Below are 17,314 nucleotides of genomic sequence, written 5' to 3'. Positions count from 1 at the left end.
TAGAATGCGTTCAACACTGAATGACAAAAGAAGAGGCCAGGGCAATACCAGTATGGGCAAGTTCTACAGGATGCAGACAGGAACTCATCTTAACATAAACATGCTCAGTTCTGGCATCTGATGGTCAATTTATCTGATCCCATCACTCATGCATGCAAAACAAACAATCCCGAAAGCTACCTACCACCCTAATTAGACCTCCTCCTATTCACAGGGTAGCTCATGGAATCTTTCCTAATATTAAATGCACTCTTGAATCCATTTTTCAAACCCCTTTCAGAAGTGTCACTATATTTCCTGAAAATCTTTTTAGTGGCCATAACACCATCTGCACAAAGGGTGTCAGAACTAGGAGCCCTCTCTGTCCTCCCTCAAAACTGTGTTTCTTCCATAATGAAAGGGTGGTACTATGGACAGACCCTTCATTCATCTCTAAGACCATTTATCCTTCCACCACTCCCAGGAGATATTGCTCCCCTCTTTTGCCCAAATCCAGCCTGTCTGAAAGAAAGGATTTGACACAGCTTAGATGTCCAGAAAGCAATTAAGATGTATAGTTAAAGGAAAAAGGCCTTTAATAAAATGTCTGCTTTGTTCATTCTAATACACCACAGGGTTAGAGGACAGAAAGCTTGCAGGTCCTCCCTACTAGGTATAGTGGGGGGGAGTTCTCAGAGACATGTAAAGATAAGAGATAATCTCTCCCATTCAAGATTAAAGCCCATTCCACAAAGGCAATGGCAGCTTCATGGGCCAGTGGGTCCAGTGCACTATATACATGGTTTTGCGGGGCATCTCTGCATATGTTCATTACATTCTATAAGACAGATTTCTTCAGGAGGTTTTGCAAGCCATAGCTCATCTTTAGCCCACCCAACAATTGATAATGGGGGGCGGGGCAGGTGAGGAGCATGAACTGCTACAAAAAATCTCATCACTACTGAATATATGGACACATCCACCAAAGTGAGAATGAGAAAATCTATCTCACTTATCCAGAAATTTTCATTTTGGATAGGGGGATGGGTCCATAAATGTGTCTAACTCTGTACTTTTATCTATTTCTTCCAGATGGTGATGGCTCTTTAGCATAGCATTGGCTTTTCCCTTTTTAGGGAGAGCTGATGGATAACTGTTCTTACATTTAATCAATGACCCTTAGGTTTAACCCAGTTTACATGTTTTTGTCAGGTTGGATGATTCTACTTTTTGGGCAGATTTGCTGCTATTGTTATTGCATGAAAAAGAGTGTTTTAGTCAGATACAAGTTATCAGCTTTGAAAGTGACTCTCTGGAGAGGCTGTTCAGTGGGAGGAGTTATCTGGACAGTCAGCCCAGCCAATCCAAACATCTGCCTCCTATAGCACGGAGATTGAAGAACCCATCACTACTGAATGTATAGACTGATCCCTTGAAGTCAGAACCCCATATTCTTGGTACTGGTTCCCTATAGGCCAACACAGAGACCACTTTTACCATGTGTGTAATATGGAAGAGCCCCTAAATGGGGGCTCCCTAGGGCCCAGCCATGCAGCTGTGTTGTAAGGCACATAGGATGTAGAGGGTTGTTAGGAGGGAGGCAGTTTTTATACACAAGGACATAAAACATGCAAATGAGATCTGTATTTTTTGTTTCCTTGCTTGTTCTTCACACAATGTCAGCTTCCTTGGCTAACGTAGGTTGTCCATTTTTTGCTAATCAAATTTGCAACAAGGGAGTTTTACTGGATCCACAGCTGCTTGTGGATAGTCAGAGAAGAGCAGAGGCCAGGTATACTCATCAGGACCGGCGCTAGGGGTTTTAGCGCCCTAGGCGCACTGCAATTTCGCCGTCTCGCGCGCAGGTCCCGGGGCTCCGGTGGAGCAGCTGCAGTCGTGGCTGCGGATGGTCGGCTGCTCCCGCGGCTCCGGTGGAGCTGCCGCAGTCGTGGCTGTGGATGGTCCACAGAAGCTGCGCAAGCAGCCGACCGTCCGCAGGCACGACTGCGGCAACTTCACCAGAGCCGCCTGCCACCCCCTCCGGCAAAACACCGCCCAGCAATAATGGCATTGCCTAGGTGATTGCCTAGGCTGCCTAAATGGAAGCGCCGGCCCTGATACTTATTGGCCAGGAGATTGTAATTTTTCTCCCTTAGTAGCGAGTTTAGCCTTTATCCTTGCTCTTGTCAGCTTCTCTTAGATTCAAGGAATGTACTTCCTGTGGCGACAGATCTGGAGTCCACTTGAGAACTTCATTTAGTGAAGAATGTAGGGTCTACATTCTTAGTGATGCTCCTGAAGGAAGCAAGTAACACCACCTACATTCTCTAAACTGCATTGGTTTCCAGCTTCTTACAAAATGCAGTAAGTTTCATGTGGCTGAATTTTGACTACCTTAGAAATTTCCCTTTTTTGTGTGTTAAGATGCTGCAGTCAAGAGTAGCCATGGCACTTGAGCTAACAACTTTCAGTTTATAATAGCAGAGTTGGCAATAGGGCATTTTCACTGAAGAGTTCTCATTTCTACAATGTTCTCACTCTGTGTCCATCAAAGCCTAAGTTTTATGACCATCAAGTCACTTTTAAAAAAAAATCCATTTTGCTAAACACTGTCATGGGAGAAGAGGGATTAAGTGGATTGATCTGTGAGTCTCAGTTGGGGCTGGTGGACTTAATTATGGCTATAGGTCAAATATCTAAACAAAGTTGTGCATCACCTAGAGTTACTGTAGATAACTGTATGTAAAATACATCAATCACTACTCATACACACGCACGTGCATGTACACACACACGTGTATTGGTAGGCAATTCTGAAAAAAAGAAGATTTCATAGTATTTTTGGCATGATAATGCCAGTGTAAAAATCAAAGTTTCATAATGAGGCATCTTTAAATGTGACAGGTCAGTTTAATAGCAGAGTCGTGGGATTGCACAAGAAAAGCAGTGATATTTGCCAGTTACTCTAGAGCCATTATTAGAATAGATCTAAGAAGTCTTCTGTCTCAATCTTTTTCCTTTTGACATAAAACACCTCTAAAATTTGAAGAGCTCAAAATAGTTTAGAACTTTTCTAGTTACAGAAGTCACAGTAAAAAAATGTCCAATGAAAGAATGAAGCCAAGACTATTCTTAAAGAACAGTATATGTGCATAAAATTAAACACAGACCTAGACTGTACCTTCTTCAGGACTACACGTGAAGTTATATTTACTGTCACAGTGTAACTTTGCATGAGGAGCCACATCCCTGCTTTGGAGCCAGCCATTATATGGCTGGGGAGTACAGGCCCATCTCTTTTACTGTGCCACAGTAAGTGCTATCTTCCTGAAAGTGGGCAGTGTGAGTGATGGGCCCTGGCAGTACTGGCTGGTCACAGAGAGGGAAGCATATTGCACCACTCCAGGGGTGGAGTAGCTGTCATACTAGGGTGTAATACTTGGTAGCCCCTTGGAGGAATTTTGGCAAGATCAACCCAAATTCCTCCCATGGCTCCCATTGCTCCATGGCCCTTTCAGTAACTCCCTCCAGCACATGTAAGTATATCAGTCTAGCCTTTAGAGACTGAAACAATTAGATTTTGCAGTGGTATTAGAGTCATTCTTATAGTTAGAAAAGGTACTTCTGCTTGGAGATGTTCCTGACACTTTCTACCAGGTTTCTCTGTAGAACTCCTGGGTTGACGTGAGGGGTTTATCTATTAAGGCAAATCTAATTAGTGGCCATTACTTCTGATAGAAATTTAAGACTGTCTGCCAGTGCCAGGTTTTTGGGGGATTTTTTCCTTCCAGAATTGCAGTAGTAAATTCTTGTCCCGATTTCATTCCCAAAGCAATTCTGTGTCTTCAAAAGGATTAGGTTATAATTCCTTTCCTTTATCTTTAAGCTACAAAAATTGGAAAGACTTCATTACTGTTTGGACGCTGGTTAAGATTATTAACTGTCTGCATTGGATAGAGGGTTTTAAGAAAGTTGGATAGTGTGTCTCCCATCTTATGAGATATGTGGTATTTCATATCTTCTTATTCCAGATACGGAGAGGGGAATGGCTAAGGTTTAGGTGGACTAATATAATATAGTGGAGACAAAAGGTGCTAAGAAAAGCTGCAGCAGAAGAGCTTAGTAGTCATTGTGCCTGAGGTATGGCAGCCCTTTTAGCTAAAAATGTGGATTAATATGATAAACGTCCATAAAATTACAGTCCACATTACCTAGCACTATAAACTCAAAGCCGTTTCTCAGTGTGATTCAGCAATGCAATATAGAATGCAAGTATTAGCTCACTAAAGTTTTCTTCTTCAAGACAACATGAGACAGTGATCTATGCTCTAGTTCAGTCATAAAACTAAAACAAGTAATTTTGCCCTCTCGCTTTGCCCCACCTCCATATTGCAGTGTTCAGCCTATTCTAATAGAATAAATATCCCTTTAGTATTTTCCTCTCAAAAGAGTTCCTTTTGAAGACACTTGAGAGCAGGATGGAGCACTGAGAACACCACCAAAGCAACAAAGAGTTACTTGAAAGGAAGGGGACGTTCTTAAAGGACTTATCTGCAGTGATAAATTACATTGTGTTGTAATGCAATGTTGAGGAATCCTGGTAACTAATATAACGTTAAATGCTCAGTGTACACAAAGTTAGCATCATGCCCCCTAATGATGGTAAACCACAACCTGCTAACATAATGTTAAACACTTAGTCCCTGTCTACTCTGAGTGTTAAATTGTGTTTATCATCATGAAAGTTACAATGACTTCTCAGGGTTGTGTTCTAATACAGTATAATTTCTGGGCAAACACAAGCAGAACTGACTTCTTCAAATGAAAGCAAGATGTGTCATAGGGCCAACTTTGAGCACAGTTCCATTGTAGTGATTATGCCAGTGGCAAACCTGGCCCACAGAATAAAGATTTTTCATTTAAATCAGGTAATCCTGCCCTTTCCTCACTGAATACCTTCACTGTTAATCCTAGGTTACTGGATAAAGTACTAAATAAAAATATTTTCTTCAAGGTAGTTTTTCTGCACGATATGCCACTTTATATTAACTCCTATTGTGCCTGTTTAGTGCGGCACATAAGATCCTTTAAGATAGATGCTCTCAAAACAGTGTATAGAGGTTACACATCATTTGCACTGAAGTGGCTACTCTGGATATAAATAGGGTTGATATAAAGGGTCCTTTAGTAGCTTCTACTTGTGTTCCATGTTTTTATGAGTTTAGCCAAAAGCTTACTATTTAAATTAGTGTGTGTGTTTGTGTGTGGGGGGGTGTTAACAATTGTTCATTATTTTGAAAGATTAAGAAAAATAAGTCAATTTTTTTTCAAAATGCTTATAGGAAAACTTTAAAAAGGAAATTAAGTAAAGATAAACCCTGTATGACATCGAAAGATCACAGAATCCATTCTAAAAGTCATATACAAAACCTTTTTCAGACAGTTTTTCTCCTATGATGGGTGTTCAGCTTCTGATACTTGCTGTTCATATGATGTCATGAGACATCATGTAAGCAAACTGATTATGTGTAAAATATTGTATGCAGAGCTATGTTTTTGCCTCATTGCACAAATGTTTTGAATATTATGGCATTTAAATAATTTTTTGCTCTTTACAAACTGCAGTCAGTGTCAGTCCAAGTAATTTCTAGATGTACTAAAACAGTCTAGTAGTGAAATTGAGTTGATGGTCCCAGTCCAATTTCTAAGGGACTGGAGTTCATATAAAAACAACAGACTAGCACTTACCAGAGGGTCCAAAGACTGAGTAGGGTTTGAATCTGAAACTGCCCTTTGAACTATAGGGTTTGGTCTGCTTCAAACAACTCAGAATTAAGCATGTTAGTGGAGCAGCATGGACAACAAACTACAGCTGCTTGTGTCATGCAGTGTATATGATCTGTAGACATGTATGGTGAGATTCTGCACTGTGCATCTAAGCCATCTTTACACCCTCCTGATCTTGGGCTGCTTCAGGAGCTAGAGAGGCCACAGCTGTAATTTAGATCATCCTGGGGACCTGTCTGCACAAACACTTATTGAGCAGCAACCTGGGGTGTAAATCTGCAGTGCACAGCATGCTGGAGCGCTAAGTGTCCTTGGGGACCTTCAGCTGAGTACTAAAAGTTCCCTAATGTGCACTAACTAACTGCGGTTTCAGATATTTGCCAACATTTTCAATAAAACTGAAAGAAAATGGGTTCATGCCAGTTAACACGCAGGTATTGAAAATGGTTATTGTAGTCTACTTTTCTTTCCTTTTTTTTTTTTCATTATTTGTTACCCATCTGTCCTTCTCTTACTCCCATCTGTTTCTTTCACTCAGTGTGGTGGAGTCTTGTTTCATGACATGGAGTCTAAGCTCTTAATGTAGCACAGTATAAGTTACCCAACTGAAAATGCTTTTTGAGAGTAAATCATTGTCCTTGTATTCTGTAGGAAGCAACAAACATTGATTTTGTTGTTAATGTGTATGAGAAATCTTTCTTTCAACAGAATAAATATTGTAACTGTCAATAAATGCCCTCTAATTTCAGATCATGCACTTCAGAATAATACCATAAAGGATCATCAGTTATTGATTACTGTTTGGGGACCTTACATAGATTCCACTCCTTGCTGCTTTTTTATAAGGTAAGTGCCATATAATGCCTTAAACTGTTTTCAAGTCTTTAAAGTTTGTACAACAGCACGTCAGATTTGCAACACTTTGCTTATTCAATAGCAAATCTTCCTTTAAACCACAAAGAAGGGAGACTTGTTTTCATTCCTTGGTTTGGTTTAATAGCTTCTCTGCATGACAAATGATTTGTGATCCTGAAGGTCAACATAGTGAAGCATAAAAATAGTTCTTTGGGGCAGTTTGAATGGTGTTATATTTCCTCCAACAAGGACCAACACTTTTATAAAAGAATTACAGGATATTTGACAGTTACCAGTAACAGATTTTTTAGTAATAGCTTGTAGTTTTATGCAATGTGGTAAATAAAAATCACAGGAATGTCAAAAAAGTGAACAAGTTTTATTACTTTAAAATGCTCTAAAGTATATATTAATTCTTTCCAAAAGGGACAAAAAATTAATACCACACTTGTCATAATCTCCGTGTCAGTCTCTTTTCTATTAATGTGATATTTTAAATTCATTCAGCCCTGATAATGCTTTGTTTTATGTGTCAATGCTTCAGTAGCAATATCAGAGGAATACCTTTGGTTTCTGTCTGCGGCAGGACGTTCAGCTGATATGGAACACAGAATCATAATTGAAATTATAAACAAAGTATCAGTTTTGAAAGAGTATATCATTAAGTTATTTAACTTTGCTGCTAGGGTGATATTCAGACAGAAGTGAGAAGCCATATTAGGAAATCCTATTTCTGCCAGTAAAAGATAATTTCATACAAAAATCAAATAAGTCAGTAATGTATTCTCCTATGTGATTCTTGGCAATTGAAAGTTATACAGTTTATGTTGTAAAGAGTTAAAAATACACACTGAGAATTTAGCTGGGAAAGTAAAACATTTCTCATGATGAAAAATGGAAGCAAAGCCCAGTAATAGTACATATAGTAGAAGTTTCGTGTTTAAAAAAAAAAAAAATCAATGATTGTGATGTAGTAGACTACTTTAAAAATTAGTATATGCATAAAGGTTAGAAGAATTATGACACTTAAATACACAAGCCATTTCCCCATTTTATGACAAGAGTTTAAAGTACTTACGAATGAAAGTAAATGGAAAATGGCTGATATTAATCATACAAAAGAAATTTAAAGCATATCGCTTTTACAGCCATTAAGAGACCAGTTCATAAAAGCTTTAAACACCACTTGCGTAAGTTTTCAATAGAGCATTTCAAATAGCATTTAGACAGGAAAGCAATTGTTTGAGTAAAAGAACATATTTTTGCAATTTGTGAGCTCTTTTTCCCTGTTCACAATTATTTTCCACTGTAAAGAGCTCAAAACCAACAAAAAGGATATCTTTGAGAGGGAAAAGTTTTCAAAAGAGGGGGTTCTGTCTTAGTAAGCTAACTTTGCTAGATGGATTCATTAAGCAAAAGTCTAGATAATGTATATATGATAAGAGTGACTCAGTATGAACTATTTGGTATTCAAACCAGCTCACTTGGGTTCTGCTTCCTTTGTAATGAAAGTTTAGCCACCACTTAACTTCACTGAGAGCAGGACTGGGCCTTTGACAGACCCGAGCCTCCAGTGTCCCCCCCCCCACCCCATTTGCATGGTATCAATATTCATAGCCATATTCAGTGGAGTAACACAGGGTAGTTGAGTAAAGAATATAGCCTTGCAATTGAAAGTCAAAGTTTATTTATTCAAGTGAGAGCAACAGTGACCCACAGCTACAGCTCCTGAACTCAATGTTTTGTTTACTCATGATAAAGACCATGTGTATTTGTGATCCCATGGCCGCATGGTCCATCCCTTCCCTGGAATTAGAGCTCCAATCTATAACCAGGGCCAACAAGAGTGGGGGGAAGCTGGTACGAATTACCAGGCCTGGTGGTCCAGAAGGGGGCCTCGGGCCCAGCTTTGTCGGCCCTGTTTAGCCGGTCCGACATTGCTGGGAAGCCCGAAATTTTTTTTTCCATCGGTGCCCGAACCCGCTCTTGGCAGCCTTGTCTATAACCTTTCATTTATTTTTTTCTTTCCCTAATGGTTGCAAAAACCATAGGAATAAATGTGGCTCAAGATAAATGGGAGTGTTTAGATGTCAACAATACAGCTGAAACTTTAATCCAATATGTCTACCCCACAATCACAAAAGTGGCTTCCTTCCATGCTCCCCAGGTCCCAACCCTCCTCAACTGTCCACTACCAGCTGACCACTTCAGAGGTCAGGCGGGGGAAAATCCTGTTGTCCAGAAGGACAAGTAGAAGTGCTTTCTGGGCAAGTAAGATGTTCAGCTTTCATATCCTCCACATAAGGACAATAGATAGGCTAAGGGTGGTTTGAGTGATAGCTGGACAGCAACTGTGAGCTGCCAGTCACTAGGAAGGGTGGTCAGAGGGGCTGAGATGGAGTAAAGCAAAGAGAACTGAACTGCCTCAGGAGCAGGGGAAGGAGAAGGATCTGGATAGAGCAACAGAACTGAGCCAGAAAGTGCCATGCTGGAATTCTTAGCGGCTAAACACAATCCTGCCCCTTATTTCTGAACACTTATCCCCTCGGATGGTAGATAGGAAAGGTTAAACATTTGTGGGTCTTTAGAGGCAAGCATGCCCAAGAATCCCATCTATATGCTTGCAACTGCCTTTGAACATACTGATGTCAGATGCATTAGGCTACAGCACCTACCTACCATTCATGTGGTTTTAATGCTTTAACTCCACACAGTGGCCTAATGATTGATAAAGAGAAATGCCTTGTTATGTCCGTGAACAAATTGACAATCCATTAGGTCACTTTGCACAGGTACTGTATCAGTATGGCTCTCTCCTTTTCCTAAATCAGTAGTTGCCTCTAAATATCAGAAAACAGCAAAAAGTAGACAAAGTGCTTTTAACCCCCAACCGCCTGTCTTTCGGGTGTGTGTGTGTGTGTTCGTTCTGTAGCACTGCAGAGGTAGAATGAGGGCTGTCCATTGTGAAAATAACCAAAGCAAGTTAACACATACTTATATACAGCAAAGCACAATCCAGGATTTCATACACAGCCCAAATGAACATGCCATCATCCTGTTAGGCAATTCCCTATTGTCTTGAAAGGACAGAACATTTGTGAATGTAGTTATAGTGACAAGTCAATAACAGCTGCCAGCAGCACTAGTGGAGACTAAACCAGTGTTTATTTCAAACCAGACAGATATTACCCATAATATTATTTAGGGATTCAATTTTTTTCTTGAATTAAAAATAAATAAATGACAGACTTTTAGCTTTGACTCAGTCTCAGATTAATGGGGGCAGTGGTATTTTAATTTACCGTAAGGTGAGGACACTTATGTGATTAAGTAGGAGATTCAGATCTTATAAAAAAGAACCCTGGCACAAAAAGTTGTAGGCAAACACTCAAAAACAAAAGAAATGCCTTTAAATAGTTACAATGACATTTTCTTCATGAACAAACAAACTGGAAGACTTAGCTTCCCAAGACAATTGGTCAGAATTCCCTTCCCTCCCCCTCCACCCCTTCTATGGGGCAGCAACATATTGTTAATGCAAAAAATCTGCACTATATTGATAACTGAAAATGCAGACACTGAAAAATAAATGGAATTTAATATCAAAATAACATGAACTATTGCAATGAGTGTTTTGTTTTTCATATATTTAATTCAGCCAAACCTCCCACTTCTTAGTTTAAATGCAGGTTGCTGTAAATTTCCAGTCTGCCACACAGTCGACTGGAATTTGCCTCAGAATTTAGGTTCAGTTTGCTGCAGAGTAACCTAAGCAGAGGGGAAGAGAGCCCTGTAGGATGGTAGGAAGGTAAGAACCCCTATGAAATAAAGCTACTGCTCTAGGTAGACTAACAATATAAGTAAGGGGTGTTTGGGGGGTGGGGAGAGAGGAGGGAGACATCACACCTGGGCCCAATCCTCAGTTGGTGTAAATTAGTGTAGTGCCCTAAACTTCAGTGAAGCTATCCTGCTTTACACCTCCTTAGGATCTGGCCCATTATTTGCAGTCACTGGATTGCATGGAAGTAATCTACATGCAGGTCACGCCCTCTCTGCCTCATCACACTCACTTTCCCCCCCTACTTGTCTCTCTGCATAGATGCTCAGTAAACACTGTGTGCTGACACTAGTGCTTTGGCTCTCTGTGCTGCTTTCAGGACCAGAGACCAATCATTGATTGATGATGCACCAGCCAGATTAGAATCCATCTCACTCTCTGCAGAGCTATAGAGAGAAAAATAGTAAAAAAAAAAATATATTGGTCATTCAGCAGCCATGACTCTGAACGGACACTGGGAGCAGATTTGTTGAGTAAAAGGTGCCCTATTCAGTCACTTTTCAGAGTACAACCACAGTTCAAGAACAAATGTAATTATAGAAAATGTGTAGAGGGTGGTGATATTAGAAACAAAAAGACGTAAGTCAGCCAAAAAGAGAGTCATAAGTAAAAGTAAACCCTCAGCAGGTTTACAACAAATGCTCAGACATGAAGCACAGTGGCTGTGAACTCTTCAGCAGCTAATAAACAGCTAACTGCTGACTATATTCTCTCAGGATGTTGCACTAAAGCAGATACCCATTTTCTATTGCTCTCTCTTTATTCTTTGCCTGCTCGCTTTATCCTTCCTTTGGATTGCTCAAACATATTTATTTTAATCAGAAACTAAAATAGCAGTGTGTCTCTCTGTTGTCTCTGAGAAGAAAAACCAAATGGATGCAGTTATTTACAAAAAAAATCAAATGCACTTAGCGTTAAAGGAGGAAAACCAGATGAGTGTCCATGTTTCAAATAGCAGTCAAGGATTTCACAATCATGTAACTTTAGTACAGTGTAATAGGAGAGAGGGTTTAAAAATAAAGGAAGGACTGTGACCAAACAAGGTTTATACCAGATGATCATAATGGTCCCTTCTGGCCTCAAAATCTATTAATCTTCCATATTCTGTCCCCATTTCCCCCTATATAATACATTGTTTAATTAGCCTCTCTTTTAAGGGATTATTTAAATAGTTCTGTAACGTGTATAACTTTGTTCTTGCTAATTTTTGTATTCAGATTGCCAGCAAGATGACTGAGGCAGGAGAGTAGCTCTCTTATTTTGATTTAGCTTGAACTCCTTCCAAAGAGACACAAGTTAAACAAACAAACCACCAAACAAAAAGTCACTGTTATACCAGAATGACACAGTGGGTGGTTCACAAGACAAACAGGGTTTTAATTTATACCCAAACATTTTTTCCACGTACACAAGGTCTTAAAAACAAATAAAAACCTATTATTCTATATATTTCAATATTGCAAATGATAGGCCCAGTACTATAGTCCCTACTCAGGCAAAATTCCCATTGATTTCAAGATGAGACCTGATATATACAAAGATTCTACTTTATCTTTAAAAAAAAAACATCCATATGTAATAAGAGAACGTACATGGTGTCAAAATCCATGAAAATCAATAGTCTTCATATGACCCTATTAGTTTGCTGTTCAAACTTCTTCACAAAATCAAGAGTACCTAATCAGAACTGTTTGGGTAAAAGTGCATTATAAAAATATATTCAGGCCTTTGAATGTATTCAGCTAGCGAGATTGTTGTACTAGTTTAGAACAAATGTCATAACTGAAATTCAACCTGGGTAGTTTGAAAGACTGTTTCATAGTAGCTTAGAGACATAGGCTAAGGTTCATTTAAGGATGCATTGTTTTACATTAAGAATGAAGCACAGAAATAATCAATATTTTTATGTGTGATTAGTAAAGTGGAAAACAATTATTTTTATGACATTCTTTCTTAAACCAACATTAAGAAGAAATATGTAACATATCAAAGTAACTTGTGTCATATGCAAAGATTAGGGCCTGTTTTTACAGAGAATTGTTGATTAATAGAAAAGCTAGACTGAAGAGAAGAAGTGAGACTGTGTGTTAGAGAGAGCAGGAGAGAGATGGCAGTTGTCTTCTGTTGCCATCAATTTATTGTTCCTTCAGGAGAAAAAATGATTCACAAAAAGGAATTCAACGACTAAGTGAAAAAGTACTAGGAAAAAAAAGAGCTAGAAATGAGAAATTGCTGTACAAAAGTGACTACGAAACCCTCTCAAAACAACCTCAGAGATATTGCAGCCAAACTGATTGATGACAGATAATACAACTCTGAACTTCATTGGATCACGGAGACTTGTCACCAAGATACCCTACAGACTATGCATCTTAAGAAAAAGAGCAAACTGCATTTTGAGCACCCAGCCAAAATAAAACAAAAAAATCAATGTTGATTTTTACCTGGTATCATTGAATTAAAGGAATATTCACATTTATTCATTAAAAGTGAGATTTGTCCTCACCTCAGTTGTGACTGAAGTGCGTAATCCAGCCATAGTCTATGAACAGCATACATACAGAGCATATCCACAACCCTTTGTTAGCTGTTTGTCTAGTGCCTTGACTGGTATTAGAAGCCCCAAGACCTGCACACCCCATATGCAGGGATAGGGGTTTATAGTCAGTGAATCTATGTGATCATGCATCAAGTGGCCACTCCCCCACACAGAACTGTTAAGGCACAGCACTATGATATGTTGCCAAGGGATGTGGTTGTAGTCTGAGAACTTATTCTGCCATGGGGTCCCAAATTCCACCTTGTTCATAGGTCTACAAATCCTTCAAAATCTGATCAATAGATCTTTAGTCCAAATTTCATCATCTGACTGACTAACTCTTGCTAAGAAGTGAGTGGCCACTCCTATGGCTGGAAATTTTTAGAACTAACTTGGTCTAAAATTACAATCATAACATAATTCACTTCTCAGTTTTGACTACTAAGTCAAATATTTCAGTCAGAGCAATTTGCAACTGAGACCTTTCACATGTTAGGCCCACTACTGCTCTGAATAGAATAGGTTTTTTCACTGATTTTAATGGGACTAGGATAGAGTCACCTAACTACTAAATGTATTCTTGCTAAGAAAGACTGAAGAAAGAGCCTGTTAAATGGCCGATCTGTGTTAGAGCATTCCAATTGCTTCAGCAGACTTCAGACAATAAGAAAACTTGAACAATAGACTGTTTAGCCTTTTATAGAGAAGTGTTTTTGACTGTAACCCAGGTAAAATACACACTCTGCAGTAGGATTTGGCTATGAGATTGTCCTACTTAATCTTCTCTCCAGAAGACTAGCTCTTAATCACATTCAAATATTATATCCAAATGACAATGACTAGAATGTATCCCATCGAATCTAATCACATATCTTCAAGAATTACTGATTTCCTACCTTCTCTGTCAGGACAAGTCCTGCTGAAAACCAGTGATTATTAAGGGCAGTCGGTCAGATCTGGAAGTGAGAGCAGAGATTGCAGACATATTTGTCACACCTGAAGAAGAAAGCAGGCTTTTGTTAGATAGCTGTTCAAATAAACCTACTAATCCTAATATTAGTTCCAACTAAGGCCCAGAACAATGCTACAAAGCTCAGACCCTTTTGGTTGCACAGAGCCCCACTAAAGCAAGTGGGGTTCCACACAGGCCTACACAGACCAGCTAATCAATATATTTGGCACAGCTCCAGCTATCTCATCATAAAAGAGGCTAGATGTTTATGTCAGATTTTCAGAGCTAGAGGGAAATGTGAGCGAGTGAAATTTAATCATTGCTGTCAGTTAATGTAAGATTTACCTAATGAAAGAAGGTATTATTCCAACTTGAACTAAACTATAAGGTTTTCATACAGGTGAATCTAGTAAATTTGTTACCTCTGCTGTAAAAAATAGGTCTACAATTTTCCCTCTTCCCCCTGCGGAAAGCAGCCAAGTATTTGAAGCAAAATTACAAAATACTTTCACCCAAAAGTAATAAAATTGCAATGATTGAATTTCAGGATTCAAATTCTCCAGCACTATAGATTACCAGAGTCTTGATTCAGCTGACAGCTTTTCACATCTGAAGAGCAGGATTTAGGACAGTTATTTTCTTGAAAACAGAATAAACCAAAAAGAGCACATGAGACTAGAGCCATGTTTACGGTTGCTATTTTGGACTTTTTGTATGAGTGATTTAGCGATAGGTTCAATTTCGCTATATTAAGAATGAAATAGTGGCTGAACTGATAGGATCCTGAAGCAAAATTATTTTTTTCTATGGAAATTGATCTTGTTTTTAAAAATGCTTATTTTTGAGTACAAAACATAGTACTGTGTAGTTATTTTAAAATAGTTATAATTTCTTCCAAGATGGTGTATAAGGTTGGAAACTTATCTAGTGTATACTCCATTCTTCCCTGATTGTTGGTCATGATATGATGTGACCCAATATTCATTCCAGGGAAATCAGGTTTAAACATCAATTAAACTACATCCCAGCTTTTAAATTACCTTCAGTATGTGAGGGAACTTTGTCATTCTTTGGCTGAAAGGAAAGAGGCCTCTAAATATTTACCTAAAAACAGCCCACAAACAAACAGCAAGTGTGACTTTTCTTTCCTCCCACCAACTTTAAGCTTTTCTTCATAAAAAGGTAAGGTGTCAAATGACTCATGTCTGAGCTAACAATTTCAAGTAGAAAGAAAAATAAGCCATTTGGGGACAAATTCAGCCTGGCATAACACAACTGACTTTGCTGAAAATGTACCTGCTTACACCAGCACCAAATCTGGTCCTTAAATTGTGAAGATTGACATACTTTCCTATAAGATCAACAATGTATGAGGAACCTAGAGAAGCAACCATGGCATCTGAACTAAAACCTGTTTGTGGTTTCAACTGTATGCTTTGGTGTCCTGGACAACCTCTTCTGTTTTGTCTAACAACGATTTGCCTGCTAGGTTAGTGAACAGGGGACTGCAAACAGGGGAGTTAGAGAAGGAGTTTGTAGAAGGGAGTTGCAATAAAATCGCTATGGGTAGGAAGGGCCATATCGCCAGTGCCAGCACTGCTCCTCTCTCTTCCACCTGCGCCTGTATCCAGACAGACAGCCTAACCATGGATTCCTCTACCCTGATCCTGGTGTGGATTTGCAGAGACTGTGGTCTGCATTTCCCACTCTCAGAAAGCCAGGCTTGGAAGGGGCGGGGGGAACCATCCAGAGCAAAAAGTGTCTGCTGGTGGAATCTCTCAGGAAGCACATGGGAAAGCCACAGGAGGAGCTGGTAAGGCTGAGAAGCATCAGTGCCCACGAGGAATTCCTCAAGAATATTCATATGGAGAGATCCAAGGCTGAGGAAGCTATCTAGCTACAGAGGATTGCTGTCACACCACCAGGGGAGGAGAATATGACTCTGTCACAGGAAGGATACTGGCAGCGGGTTACTTCTGGCAGCAGACAGTGCTCCACCCCTATTCCCAACCCACCCACCATGGTGATGGAAAACTGATATGCTGCCCCGGCAATGAGAAATGAGGAATTACCCCCAAAAGGAAGAGGAGGAGAAGCCATTCACCCACAAGGCTGGAAGGATTGGAGCCCCACTCCCAGGAGGAAACGTAGGATAGGGGTGGTTGGTGACTGTCTGCTGAGGGGGAAGGAGGCACCCATCTGTCGTCCTGACATGGCATCGTGGGAGGTATGCTGCCTGCAAGGGGCCCATATCCAAGACGTTACGGAGGGTTGTTGAGGATCATCCAGCCCTCTGACTACTGCCCCATGCTATTCATCCATGTGGGCACTAATGATATTGCAAGGTATGACCCTCAGCAGATCAGAAGTGACTATAGGGCTCTGGGAGTAAGGGTGAAGGAGTTGGGAATGCAGGTGGTGTTCTCTTCTATCCTTCTGGTCAAGAGTAGGGGCCCAGGCAGAGACAGATACATCCTGGAGGTGAATGTCTGGTTGTGAAGATGGTGTCACCAGGAGGGCTTCGGATTCCTTGATCATGGGATGCTATTCCAGGAAGGACTGCTACACAGAGATGGGGTACACCTATCGAGGAAGGGGAAGAGCATATTTGGATACAGATTGGCTAACCTAGTGAGGAGGGCTTTAAACTAGGTTTGAAGGGGGCAGATGACTGAAGCCCACAGGTAAGTAAAGAATATGGAGACCGAGGAGAAGGGTCAGAATCTGGGGGGAGCATGGGCTGTTATAGCAGGGATAAAGGAGAGAAAAGACAGAAATGGAGCAGGGGATCAAATCAGTATCACGGATGCCTGTATACCAATGTGAGAAGAATGGGGAATAAGCAGGAAGAACTTGAAATGCTAGTAAATAAACACAGCTATGACATAGTTGGCATCACAGAGACCTGGTGGGATAATATGCACAGCTGGAATATTGGTATAGAAGGGTATAGCTTGCTCAGGAAGGACAGGCAGGGGGAAGAGGGAGGTGGTGTTGCCTTATATTAAAAATGTATACATTTGGACTGAGATTGAGATGGAAATAGGAGACAGACTTGTTGAAAGTCTCTGGGTAAGGATAAAAGGGGTAAAGGGTGATGTCATGATAGGGGTCTACTACAGACCCCCTAGCCAGGAAGAAGAGGTGGATGAGGCTTTTTTTAAACAGCTAACACAGAGGTCGGCAACCGATGGCACATGTGCCAAAGATGGCACAGGAGTCGATTTTTAATGGCACGCTGCCGCTGGCCCTGCTCAGCCCGCTGCTGAACCCTGGCAAGCAGCACCGTGCCATTAACAATCCTGCCTGGCCCAGCCCGCTCTTCTCCACTCCTCGCCTACTGCTCTCTCTGGCGGGGGCAGGG

The 17,314-nt window shown here is 40.3% G+C and overlaps 1 protein-coding gene across 3 annotated transcripts in view; it reads left to right on the top strand.

Moving 5' to 3' along the window:
* B3GALT1 (beta-1,3-galactosyltransferase 1) overlaps window positions 1-17,314 on the top strand; it is a 327,536-nt gene that overhangs the window by 231,046 nt on the left and 79,176 nt on the right. For 2 of the 3 annotated variants that reach the window (XM_032770953.2, XM_075070138.1), the window contains exon 3: window positions 6,516-6,612. The gene's annotated coding sequence lies outside the window, so the exon portion shown is untranslated. Of the gene's footprint in view, window positions 1-6,336; window positions 6,613-17,314 lie in introns of those variants that run through there. The other variant, XM_075070139.1, reaches the window with a different exon arrangement.

Source organism: Chelonoidis abingdonii, chromosome 10 (genome assembly GCF_003597395.2).
Source record: "Chelonoidis abingdonii isolate Lonesome George chromosome 10, CheloAbing_2.0, whole genome shotgun sequence".
NCBI lineage: Eukaryota > Metazoa > Chordata > Testudines > Testudinidae > Chelonoidis > Chelonoidis abingdonii.
This window is presented reverse-complemented; position numbering and strand designations above follow the sequence as displayed.